This window comes from Pongo pygmaeus, chromosome 2 (genome assembly GCF_028885625.2).
Source record: "Pongo pygmaeus isolate AG05252 chromosome 2, NHGRI_mPonPyg2-v2.0_pri, whole genome shotgun sequence".
NCBI classification, from domain to species: domain Eukaryota; kingdom Metazoa; phylum Chordata; class Mammalia; order Primates; family Hominidae; genus Pongo; species Pongo pygmaeus.
The window spans coordinates 139,904,726-139,919,046 of NC_085930.1; the positions used below are offsets into that span (position 1 = coordinate 139,904,726).

General features: G+C 39.2%; 1 protein-coding gene across 22 annotated transcripts in view; it reads left to right on the forward strand.

The window, feature by feature from the left end:
- The window catches only part of NEK11 (NIMA related kinase 11), a 327,448-nt gene that overhangs the window by 217,386 nt on the left and 95,741 nt on the right, over positions 1 to 14,321 (forward strand). The gene's annotated exons all lie outside the window — the stretch shown is intronic.

Here is a 14,321-nt window from a genome sequence, read left to right on the forward strand (position 1 = left end):
CTGAGGAGGGCTTCGTATACAGCTGTTGAATTAAAAAGTGCAAGTATCTCTTTAGCAGAGAGAATGGGATTTTTTAATATACTTTTCTGTCTGGTAATCATATTTTGGGGTCATATTCACAAATTGAATGTAAATACAAATTTGTGAAGACTGACTTAGTTTTGGGGATCAGAACCAAAGATCCTGGGCTTAGGGGATAATCTTTCTAGCTATTTTTAGCCTCTGAGGACACATTCTTGCTTAAGTGGTGAGGTCTCTCTGAGTATATGCCCTATGCCCTTGTAGCAGATCTCTTTAACTATAGCAAGATTAAGCCTTATATGGGCCATAGGTCAAGAAACACCCTTGACATGTGCTTTCAGTGTTGGGTGTATGCAAGAGAGGAATAAAAAGTAAGAGGCATATGAAGATAAAGGGGAAAGCTTTGGGCAATGTACATACACCTTCTTTTCTTCTTACCTTCCAATCCTAAACTTCTATGAGTTACAGAAGCTTTTATTAACTGAGAACCATGCAGCTACTAAAATAAAAGTCTACCAAAGGGCACCTACCTGAGTGAAGACTCACCTAGAGGAGATGATTTTTGCAGTGAAGATGATTCACTCCAAAAATCCATTCAACCATTTTTAATAAAGATTATGCAATATATCATAATATTCAATCCATTCAGCCACTTAAATCCATTCAACCATTTTAATAAAGATTATGTATCATAATATTCAATAAATAAAAGCAGTAAGAAGTGCTCTCCAATTTGACATTAAGAGAGAGAGGCAAGGAGAAGGGAACTAGTAGGGTATAGGTATGGGGCCAAGCAAAAAAAGGGATGAGATAAAGAGGAGAAAGAGATAAAGAGAAAGGATTAGAGAGAGATAATTTAGGAGACAAATACATGGAGAGAGAAACAAATACATTTTGCGAAAAATACAGCTAAAGGGGGGATTCAGAATGCCAAAATAAAAACTTTGCTTATACCATTTCCCCATTTTTTTTCAACGGAATCTGGAAAACAACAGCACCTCCTACCACAAATCAAAAATATAATTTCTACTACCTTCTGAGCCACGGTCATAAATAACTGTAATGGATATTATTGCAACATTACAGAGCCTTCATTTTGGGCCTGTGGTTGCAAAACACATGATATGCAAAATACATACAGTGCTCAATTTTTGGTCAAAGCATCAAGTGGTAAAATTTTAGCTACTAATATTATCACTTAGAAATTTTTTTAAGAAAATAAAACAGATTTAGAACCACATGAATAAAATACTATATGGCAAACAGCTCCTAGGTCAGGAAATACAATTTTTCCAGTCTCAGAATATCCATCTTTGGCACTTAGAATATAGGGTTGGAAATCAGATTGCTTGCATCTATCTTTATAACTTGTGGTTTGCATGACCTTGTTCAAATTACTAAACTTCTCTGTGGCTCAGTTTTCTAATCTGTAAAGTGGGAGAATAATGGTTTCTACCTCATAGAGTGGTTTTGAGGATTAAATGAAGTAATCAATATAAAGTAATTAGAATAATGCTCAGAATTTAATAAAATACTTCATGAGATATTAGCTATTATTATTATGAAGTTACCCAGTCAAGGTATCCAGTACCTCTTTATGATACTGCCAAAACTCCTTAATGTTAAAGTGAGATTTTCTAACTTGCTTTTAAGTAATTTTTAAAAAATGCCTTCTTATTAGTCTTAAGGCAGATGATAAATATAAGGGCAGCAATTTTGTTCTCTGGGTTGTGTGTCTGTCACATGTTACATGACAGATTGTGATTGATTTTAAGTAATCTTTTGGGACAAGATACTAAGGCCTCTGATATGGTTTGGCTATGTCCCCACCCGAATCTCATCTTGAATTGTAGCTCCTATAATTCCCATGTGTTATGGGAGGGACATGGTGGGAGATAATTGAATCATGGGGTGGTTTCCCCAATACTGTTCTCATGGTAGTGAATAAGTCTCACGAGATCTGATGATTTTATAAGGGGTTTCCTTTTTCGCTTTGCTCTCATTCTCTCTTGCCTGCTGCCATGTAAGACATGGCTTTCACCTTCCACCGTGACTGTGAGGCCTTTCCAGCCATGTGGAACTGTGAGTCCATTAAACCTCTTTTTCTTTATAAATTACCCAGCCTCAGGTATGTCATTATTAGCAGTGTGAGAACAGACTAAATACAGCCTCTCACATACATGATGGTATTTCGTCTCACAAACCCTGTTGGGTAGTTATCTTATTCCTATTTTCTTTTTTTTTTTTTTTTTGAGACGGAGTCTCGCTCTGTTGCCCGGACTGGAGTGCAGTGGTGTGATCTCTGCTCACTGTAATTGAGGAAACTGAGTTTCTGAGAGAGATGTAGCCTTCCTGTGGTCACGTAGCTAGGCAAGGATCAGACCCATGCCTCAGGCCCACATCAGTCACATTCTCAAGTCAATGTTTTTGCTACTATAGAATATATATTGACATAGAATGGTCTTGGCATGAGGGAAACAGAAGTGTTGCCAAGTCCATTCTAGGTCAATATACATACTATAGTAGGAAAAACAATACACAGTAGAGTAATTTGTATAGAGTAGCAAAAAATAGAGTAATTTGTATAGACTAGCAAAGACAATTACACAATAGAGTAATTTGTATTAGAGACAGGTAATTACAACCCCATTTGTTTTCTTCCAGTAATTCAATATAGTTTCTCCTTCCCCAAAGGTGATGAGTGTGGACTCTTCCCTTTCAGGTTATTTTCATTAGCAACATACAAATTACACTACAGAACTCAGTCATGGTCAACTTTGTGAATTGAGAGAGACCTACTGCCATCTCTCAGATTGGCCTCTTCTCCCCTTTCCCTGGTCTTGCCCTGGACCTCTGAATATGCCAGGGTCTGCTTAGGTGGTCATCATACAAATGCCTTCTATGTGTGTAATCAGATCAAAGTTGATTCCCCTTCCTTTAGATGGAGCCAAAGTCACATAGTTATTTTGATGAAAGACATGCTTTCAAAAAGAAACACAGCCATGGACTTCATTGAGATTGATTGCTGAGTTCTTTGTGCCACCCATGACAATCTTTTTAGTAGCAGTGACTCCAAAGCAGTTTTATTAAGCACCTAATTGCTGCTGATTGCCAACTGTTTCTCTGCTGTGATAAGCACAGCATCAATAAAACCTTTATCACGGCCATTATCATATTGTTGATGGCTTCTCTGCCAAGTCTGTGGTCACTGAATTGGAGCCAGCATCTTAGATCTCAGGAGAATTGAGTTTATAGCTGCCATCATAACAGGGTTCTCCACAACACTTGTGCAACCTGTCACTAAAAAGTGTTTTATGCGCTCTAATGGACATGGCTTAGGGCTGCAGGCTGACGAGTGTTTTCACAGACTCTTCTGTCTTTCCTTTGCTGCCTTGACTATCATTTTTCTCTCCAAGACTAATAAATGGCTCAGATGCATCAAGTAATACACATACTAGGTGGACAATAACGACTTGACACAAATCTTCCTTGGAAGGGCTTTGTTTAATGAATGTGGCTGTCACTGAGGCTTGTTTTAAGAAGGCTCTTCAGGACTATGGTGTTTGTTCTTCCTAAGATGAAACGCAGCAGAGTTCCACTATTCCAGTTAATTCTGAAGTTCTCAATGCTTTTTCCCCAAATCATTCAGAGGTTTTGAAATTCTTAGGAAGAACAATTGATTTTTTGCTTGGAACATTGTCCCAGGGCAGAGAACTGGACATGTGATAGGCAAGGCCTTAGATTCTGCTGAGGACCCTTGGATCTGATTGTCATGATGGTAGGTGCCTCCAACAGTTCCTGCTGTTAGTCGAGTCACTAGTTTAATCAGATCATAGTAATGATAACAGTAACAGCTAGTATTTCCAGAATCTTCATTCTGTGCTCGGTACTTTGCATGCTGTATCAGTTCAGGTACTCCAGGAAGCAGGTGATGAGACAGAATTAGAAATAAAAAGGAAATTCCTATCAAGTAGGTAGGAGGAGTCTTAAACCATACTGATATATTTGAGGGGAAGGAAGGAAGGTTGGTTGGATGAGAACCTCAGGCTGTAGCGCAATTCTGATAAAGCCTTGGCAGGCAGGCTGGCAGGCAGAAAGGAAGGTAGGGAAGGAGGGAGGGAGGGAGAGAGAGAGGGAGCAATTGGATGAGAGCCTCAGGCTGCACTGCAATTCTGAAAAAGGTTTGGCCTGGCCAAGAGGGAGCGCAAGGTGTGTTGCTGGAGTCCAGCACTGGGAAAGAATGGCCTGGCCCTAACTTCCCCATAGTGCTTACATTGCCTGGGAGTTGCCTGGGAAGAGCAGGGCCTCAGCGTGGACCCTGCATTGGATCCCAAAGGTGTTGTAGCCGAGGACTGTCAGATCACTAGGCTCCTTGCAGCAGGGTCTATCTTGAAGGGACTTGTAAGTGGCATATCTCATGGCTGTCACAGGTGTATTATTTCATTTAATTCTTGCAACAACTCTGATGCATATATTCTAGATGAACTGCATCAAACTAGAATTTAACTGGCTGGAATTCAAATAAGGGAGAAGGCAGAGATAATGGAGAAGGTGAAGGTGGGAGAAAGGAAGGGATCATGCGTTAGGGATTTCATGTGACTTTACTGAGTGCTCCAGAGTCAAAATGAGCTGAGAGATATAAATCCAGTCCCTCTACTGCATCTCAGTTCCTGCATCTCTCAGATTGTAAGCCTCTTGTTGCTTTGAATTATTGTTGTAGACTTCCAGTATTTAAGATACATATTTTTCACACAATCTAGTCCCTAAGTGCAAATCAGCTATTTCATTTTCTCAAAAAAGAAACAGCAGTGGAGGATATTTCAAGTGCTGACTTTAAAACCTAGGTCCCTTGAAAGATGAGACTGTTAGTGACATCCTAACTTCACACAAGAGGAAACTGAGGCATAAGGAAATTAAGTTACATCTCCAAGACCACACAGCTGGTAAGTAGCAGAACTGGACTGTATGACTTTATTTTTAGCCTCTGCTTTATACAGTCTTTCCTCTGCACAACAATTAGAATCGCTTCTCCTCCACTGATGATAGAGTAAATGCATTAGGTGCAAGGGAATAGCTGCAGGGCCATTGCATTATTTGGTACTCTGGCAAGACCTTTTTACTAAACAGAATGTCTGTGCTATGTACAAGGCAAAATTTAAACCAGTTCCAGGAAGAGTGCTGAGTTATGAAAAGTAAAACAAAAAAGACCCAACATCTCTCATCTGTTATGGGATACAGATTTATCTCCTCCTACTATGTCCTTTTCTTTTTTAAAATAAGTTGCCTGAACTGTGGAGTCCCAATAGTGGGACTTATTTGCCTGTTATTTTTACATGATCTGACCTAATTAATTTACCTTCATACTTGGGAAGAAACACTTTTTGTCTTAAATCGACCTTAGAGGTCATCAGTTCTAAAAAGCAGACTCCCAGCTGTTTCAGATTGTCAATCATTTTTCCATTAGCATTCCGCTGGCCTGCGTCCCAGGCTGTAAAGCAATCAGCCTTGCTAAAGTGTTAGTGGATACTCCCAGTTTGGTGTGTCATTCCTTCTAGGTGATGGGCCTTCTGTAGACTGTGTGTTGCTCAAAGGAGAGACTTTGAGGTGACAATTTCCACCCCTACCCCCATCCCAGCCCTCATTTCCATCATGATCCTTCCCCCTTCTCTCTCTCCCATTTCTTGTCCAGATCAAAGCATAGCTCATTGCTAGTCATATTAGGACCAGTCAAACCTTGCTGCGGAATACAGCACAGTGGGGTTTTTTTTTTTTTTTTTTTTTTTTTTTTACATTATATCACTTACTTCTCTTAACAATTTGATATACTATTCTTTTTTTTTTCTTCTGACCTTTATTTTATTTTAGGTTCGGGGGTACATGCGTGAGTTTGTGGGCTTTGTAGGAAGCTTAGACATTAAGTCTTTAAAATTAGGTCTATTATAGGGTTTAGGATCACGCCTACATTTTTCACCCCAATACCAAAGCATGGAGAAAAAGGAAAAAGGCAATAGGGTGAATAAAGGGCAAAGCAAATCTGAGCAGGAATGCAAAGTGTCTGAGTGTTCCCTTCAGTGTGAAGATGGAGAGGTCACCAGCCCCACGGTCTCCCTTGTTGGTGGCTGATCAGAGGTCCACAGGTCAATGGGCAAATAAAGGGATGGTGACCTTCATTGTGAGATGCCCTGTGCTCTGCTGTGCTACTCCTGGAACTTTGGGGTGAGAGTGGTGAGACACAGCTGATAAGACTAGTTGCAGTGGACCCTCTAGTGCTTTTCTCTCCAACAATCTTCTCCCTCCACTACCCTGCATTAATCCCTATTTCCCTAGCTATCATCAGAGCGGAGGTGCCCTGACCATATGGTACACAGAAATCCTGCAAAAAATATGAAAACCATCCTAAACAGTGTTGGCAAACAGAAAAATACAAGTCCCATCCAACTGTTTGGTGATCAGAAATTTATTTTAATTTTCTGACTATTTCATTCACCTGGACAGGGAGAGTAAATACTGTTTCATGGTGTCCAGCCTGGGAGGAAAGGGTTGTGACACATGGGGGCCATTGTTGGGGGTGCATTGTTCCCACATAACCTGGTAATCTGAAGGCACAGGGGTCTATGTCATCCCTGGGAAAACACTAGTCATAATAAGACAGACCTACCTTGCAGCATCCAGGTGTTGTGCCAAACCCTTTACATGCCTTATCCCATTCATACTCACAGCACTCGATGCAATTAACATCTCTCACCCATTTATAAATGAGAAGACTGAAACAGACAGAATAACTAATTTGACCTAAGTTACCCCATCCAATGACAGAGCTGGGGTTTAAACCAGCAAATATTCATTGTACCAACTATTAGGAATGTGGAGTAAGTATAGAACTTAATGTAGAAGTTGGTAAAGGAGAAGAAAAGGAGATTCTTGGGACCTAAGTGACAGCTGCAAAGTGTGTGAAAATGGACTATGAGCCGATGATTTAAAATCATGTTTAAATCACAGGGCTACATTTTTCACTTACTCTGTGGGATTTAAATAAAAGTAAAGCTAGAACTAGAGTTAAAAATAGAAATCTGCAATAAACAACTGTGTATCACAATGACTATCTTTTGGACTGAAAAATTCTTTTGTCTTTTTGTGGCAATAAACCTCCCTTAAATTGCAGGACTTTCTTCTCTAGGCTATTGTATGTATAGAGTGGAAAGAGATTAAGTCGTTAATAAAGAGCAAGTGGAAGGATTGATTAGAGGTAGCTTTTCTTTCACTGTGCTGGAATTCTAGAAATGGATTGTTGCAGAGGGAGTACAGGCCTCACCAGTCCCTGGAAAATCCATTGCCCTGTTTTGGGTAGGTGTTATGTTGCCATTCTATCAGCCCCGCTTTCTTTTTTCATCTCTTTATCCTTTACGTTTCTAAACCATAATTCTAAATGTCTTCAGAGTTCTGTCATTGGATACCTATGAATGTCTCTGAAACCCTAAAGCAATCCCACAGGCATTGACTTGCCGAGAACCTGGGCATTAATAAAAGACAGCTGCAGTTAGAAGGTTTTAATAATGCAGAGTAAACAAGGCATTAGCAGTGAAATGTGGACACGTTGACAGTCACGTTTCAGCAATTCTGAATTCAGTGAAAGAGGCTTTTAGTCTTATGGGAGCTGTGGGGGCTTGTTGGCAGTTTGGGTTTTGCAGATGTGGCTCTGTGTTCCTATCACTTCACACACTTTAAGGCAGAAGGCCACCATCAGTAGTGAGATAGGAGTTACGATATTAGCTTCCTGACTTCAGGGAAGCCCTCATAAAGGTGCCATCAGCTCTGTCCTATGGCTTTGTGCTAAACGGCATCTTCTGCCTTCCTATGAATTATGAATGCATATAAGCAAGGGCTTGGCTTCTAATGAGTTCAAGCTGAGATGCGAAAGGTACATCTGAGTGTGAAGAAGATGGATAAGGTCACCTTGGTGTTTTGGTTTCTGTAACTTAGTGACATTTTTCAGGGCTGTTCTGGACACCATTTGTGGGAGAGTAGATGATAGTTTAAAAATGCAACTTGCAGAAAAAAAGTAGGTGGGCCTGGGTACATTGGCTCATTCCTGTAATCCTAGCACTTTGGGAGGCTGAGGTGGGAGGATTGCTTGAGCTCAGGAGTTTGAGAGCAGCCTGGGCAACATAGTGAGACCTAATCTCTACAAAAAAATTTAAAAATAGCTGAGCATGGTGGCATGGTGGCGCTAAGCTACTTGGGTGGCTGAGGCAGGAACATCACTTGAGCCCAAGAGGTCGAGGCTGCAGTGAGCGATGATTAAGCCACTGTACTCCAGCCTGGGCAACAGATGAGACCCTGTCTCAAAAAAACACTTTTAAAAATGCAACATAGATGAGTTACTTTTTGGGTCATTCATTTATGCATCACATATTTGAATGGTCTAAGCACTGGGTATATGGTAGTGAACACAATAGACATAGTTCCACCTTCATGGGATCTCACTCAGCCTTACATATTTACATAGTATTTATTGATTGACAGCTCCTAAATGTGTGCCTTCCATTCTTCAGTTCTATTTTCACAGAACTCTAGACTTACATATCCAGTCTGCCTGGGAGTGGGGTTAGGAGTCTCTAACAGACATCCTGAAATAAGCATGTATGAAAGAACTCTAGACTCACATATGCAGTCTGCCTGGGAGTAGGGTTAGGAGTCTCTAATAGACATCCTGAAATAAGCATGTACTAAAGTTAAGCCCCTCATATACTCTACCCTCAGTCCAAATTAGCTGCTCCTGAGCCAACCTCGACTGACATCCTTTCACTCACATTCATATCCAATCCATAAGCAAAACCTATTGGCTTGACCTTTAAAGTATACTTGGAATTTGACCACTACTTACTACCTGCATTCCTACTGCCAAAGCCATCATCACCTTGTCATAGCTTCTTACTGGTCTCCTACTAACCCTCCCGTCTCATTCAAAGCAAAGAAAGGCTTTTCAGTACTTCATCATCATCACCTCACTAAGCCCCTCTCTTCCATCAACACGAGAATTGCCCTCACTCACTCCACCCCTGTTATATTGGGTTCTTTCCAGTTTCTGGAACACACCAAGCATGTCTCTGCCTTTGGGAGCCTTGAATGCTCTTCCCACCAGATACACAAATGATTTGCTCCCTCCCTGTCTTCAAGTCTCTGTTTATATGTCATCTTATCAGGGAGGACTCTGACCACCTTATATGAAATAGCATTCACTGGACTGAGAATCCCCTTTCCTCCCCTACTTTATTTTCTTCCATAGTCTTTATTGCCATCTGAGTTGCCACTATTGCTTATTCTTTTATGGCCTGTCTCCCTCTACTAGAATGAAAGCCAGTAGAGCAGATATTCTATTTTTTTCCCCTGCTATATTCCCAGCACCTTGAACAGTGTTTATCATAGAACAAATACTTAGTAGATATTGTGGAATACATGAATGAATGGATGCAGTGTACAGTCTAGTGGTATACGTAGCCAATTAGCCAGGACACAAACAAAGAAGTAAGAGCAACTAGAAAACGAAGAAGCTGAAGTGATAGAGGAATGGGCATTTGGGGGTTAGGGAAGACCTACTAATAAGGGAAGTCAAGGAGAATTTCTAGAGATTGACTTTTCAGCCATGACCTGGAGGATGGTAAGGAGCCAGCCCTTGATGGGACAAAAGGGAACTGGGAGAAGAGTGCTTCACAGAGAGGGAACAGAGAGTGAGGGGAAGCTCCAGGTCATGAAAACACTGGGCACGTTCCAGAAACTGCACAGTGAGCAAAATGATCATAGTGAGCAAAAAGATCTTGGGGATGACAGAGATATTCTTTACCTTGCTTTAGGTGGCATATACACAGGTGTATACATTTTTGAAAACTCATAGAATTGTACCCTTAAGATCTTGCATTTCACCATGTGCAAATTTTATCTCAATAAAAATAATGCATCATTAATAATGACATCAAAAAAAGAAAAACTACAAAAAAACTACAACAGAGTTGCAATATTCATGTAGCTAGATGAGCTCTATAGGTCCTCAGCCTGCATTGAGGCCACTTCCTGGCTGCTTGTGGCCAGTGCCTGGCCACAGCTTCAAGAAGGTCTGGATACACTCAAATGAAGCCTCTCAGGAAAAAAAACATGGGTCCAGAGTGACTCTGGGTGAGGAGGGAAGAGGAAGAGGATTTTGCATGATTTGGTGGGATTTACATCTCTGTGGGATGGCTCTGAGAGGAGAGGTGACCAAGAGGTGAAAGAAATCAGCCCCTTTATACCCTAACATCTGTTGACATAAGGTTGACTGAGGACATGCGTAGGGTCTGAGCAAAATGAAGCTCAGCTGAGCACTTCTCCTAGCTGGGGCTGTGATAGAAGGTTATGCGTACTCTACTCTATATATACATTTATAGGTCTATGCCTGCTCAGGATTGTTTGGCAGATGGATGACATGGTGTCAAGCCTGGCAGCACAGCATGAAAGCATGCATGCATCCATTCTCACTCAGAGCAGCTTTCAGCCACTGGAAACATAAAACACTTCTGTAGCTCTGAACCCATCTATGTGTGTGTTGATATGCACCAAGCCTTCTCTAGATATGCCTTCGGGAGTCAGTATAGCCTACCAGCCAGGAGAGTGCTGAGGGTGCTAGATGTAGACAGATGGCTGAGTTTTCACACCTTCAAGGTGAAGGAGCAGTGAGCAAAAGAATAACCTTTTGGGAGACTCTCAAAAACATCTAAAGATAGATATGCAATCTCTAAGGGACTGCTGGTGCTCAAACTGAGCTCTTATCCCAAACTAAGTTATTGTGGCAGCTAGGTAGCTTTCTTTCATTCATTCATTCATTCATTCATTCATTCATACAGTCACAATTCATTTGTTACCAAACAATATACATAATATTATATATAGTTATCATTTTACAGATATCGTTCCCTTAGTTATCCATGCTTCAATGAGAACTGTGTAAATGGTTTTCACTTACCTAACTTTCAAACAAAAACCTGTCATTGGTTTTTCATCTCCAACTCTTTAAGTTTCAAACTTGCGCAATATTTTTCTTAACCAAATCATTTATTTATTGTTTTTAGTCAATGTGAATTTTTTTTTCCCTTTAACTCATTTAGTGAGAGCAAGTTCACTGTGGATAGTGGAGGAGGGAAGAATATGTCATCTTATGTCTTTAAGCCTTGCCTTCCCCTGGCTCCTTTCTCAGAATCTTTATCCACATTAAGGCTAACTGTTCTTAGACTTGGGAAAAACAAACCTCTTAGAACTAGGCTTCTCCCATGAGTGGGTTTTTATTGGTTTGTTCCCTAATAGGTGTGGCAAAATCTCTTTCCTACCTTGCTGCACCTTTTTCACTGGAGTTGGCTGCAGCTTGGACAGTACACCACAACCAGAGTCTCTTGGATAAGTGACTGTCAGCAACAGCTTGAGAAACAAACTGTTTCTCAAGAAAAGGATTATTTTTCCCCAAATGGGAGGCTAAGGCTTCATCTCTCTTCCTTGTCTTTATATACATTTGACACATAATTGGTTTTTGTTGTCGTTGTTAGAAACAGGGTTTTATTTTTGAAAACAGAAAAACCAAACAATATTTTTAAAATACAATCTATTGATGTCACCATATTTGGCTTGGAATACACAAGAATGCAGTGACTGAAATGTCTGTTCTAAAAACATAAACATTTTCTTATATCAGTACCAACCCCTTTTAATTTAATAAATATTTTCTGAATGAAATACAACTGGATAATGAAGTGACACAGTTTTTTCCTTGTGAATTGAATCTTTCATTATGACTAGCTCTAAGTGAGGAGATAATCTGGATTATTTTGTCAAACAACTGCCTGATAACTAAATGAAGATCTACGTGGTGTGATTTTTACAATCCTGTGAAGACCCCATCTGACTTTCCTCTTTGAGATTGCCTACTTGCTGCTGCCTAAACTTTTGCTATTAGAAATTAACTCCTCTGATATAAGGTCATATGCCTTATGAAATACAAATATCCTGAGAGAGATAACACATAAACTTTATCAACCATTTTGGCTTTAACAGATCTGTCATGTCTCTTCTTGACAGAGAGCATATTTTAATAGATAGGAGAATTAAAATAAATATGAAGGCATATATTAGCTCCTTGTGAAGAAAATGTACTCGCTGGGATGTGTAGGAGTGTAGAGAAAAGAGTAAGAGCAGGGAAAGCGGAGGGTTTCTAAATTGTCATATTCCTTGACCCAATAATTCTATTTCTGATGGGCCAACCTAAAGAAATAACAATATACATGAAACAAAGATGTATGTGTAAAGACAGTCATTGCAGTATTATTTAAAACAAAATAAAATGAAAGCAATCTAGTTGTCCAATGACAAGGGTATGGATAAATACATACGATATGCCTTTAGGGAGCAATGGTCCAGCCATTAAAATTATGCTTCTGAAGAATTTTTAATAGTGTCAGAAAAAAGTCTGAACAATATTGTACATTTTCTGTTTGGAAACAGAAAAACCAAACAATGTTTTTAAAATGCAATCTATTGATGTCATCATATTTGACTTGGAATACCTGAGAATGCAGTGACTGAAATATGTATTCTAAAAACATAAACATTTTTTATATCAGTACCAACTCTTTAATTTAATAAATTTAATATTCCAAACAATATTGTACAACAGTACATTGTACTGTTTTTTGTGTATTTTATGTATAGACACATATACCGTACATATATAGTATAATCTCAAATATCTAAAAGATAGGCATGCATATAGCATACATATATAGTGTGATCTGAAATATCTAAGAGATAGATGTACATAGAAAAGACTGACTATATATGTTTATGTGTGTGTGTTTGTATTAATAGCAGTGGGATTTGGGGTATTTATTTTCTTTGATAATTTTCTATATTTTCCAGATTAAAAATAAATGGGAATTGTTAGAGAAAACATTATTTTCAATATTTATATATTGACATTGTCTAAAAAGGGAGATTCCTTCAGATATGATAGTTTTTTTCTGTGGCTGCTAGGCAGGCATTGATAGTTATCATGTACTTCACGGATCTGACTGGACCTTTTGAGAACAGCTACCATTCCTCCATAAAAGCAATGTCTAATCCATTAGTGAAATGACTGCATACGTTTCTGAAAAAAATGTGGGCATTTGACTAAACTTGAATCTGTGGGACAGTTTTTCAGAATTGAATCTTACAAGATATTCCTCATGCCTCTAAGGCATGTTCTTATAATGGAGGGGTTTATGGCTATGGAGGAAGGAGACTTGAAGAACATTTAAGTTCATCAACAAAGAAGCCATTGTTATTTTCACAGCATTTGAAAATCTGGCTTCCCAACACTTGGCTGAGATGACTGAAGGCTGGTGACACTGTAATTTGGCATCTAGCAAGATGCAGTTACTCTCTCAGGCCACTTAGCTCCAGTAAAGTTCAATTTAAATTATGAAACAGGGAAGAAATGCAAAAGTTCCAATCAGCAGCATAATTCTCAATCACACTGGCCATAATATGCTCCTGAAAGATGTTTTCTTTGACTGAATCTTCGCTACACCCGGCTAATTTTTGTATTTTTAGTCGAGTCGGGTTTTCACCATGGTGGCCAGTCTGGTCTTGAACTCCTGACCTCAGGTGATCTGCCCACCTTGGACTCCCAAAATGCTGCGATTACAGGCGTGAGCCAGCGTGCCCAGCCATAAATTCTTAATTTTCTTTAGTATAACTACAAACCTGAAAATAATTAATACTTTTCCCAGATCATTAGGATGCTGTTTTGGATTATTTCAAGCCTGCTTGGTGGAGAACAGATTTATTTTGTATTGAAGACAATATTTTAAATCAAATACAGTTCTGTGATTTCCCCAACTGTTGTGGGGATGTCTGACTCTTAATGAGGGTTAAGGTAAATGACGAGTGATATTCTTAGTTTTAGCACTCCTTGAAGACCATACATTTCCAAAGAAGAGCTAATTGTTCTCCAAGGAAAAAAATGCATTAGATTTCTGCTGTATTGACTAAATTGTAAATTGAATAAAATATTTCTTTATTCTAATAGCATTTACTATATTTATAGATTTAATATGTATTTATTATAGATCATATGGAAAAGACATAAGCACACGAAGGAGACAATAAAGATCACTCATAATTTAACCTTTTAGTCAAAACCACTGCTAACATTTTTTGTGTATGTTTTTGCCATGAGAGATAGAGCAATAAATCTAGAGATTGTTATGGAGAGAGTGATGTAGATATACATAAAGATATTT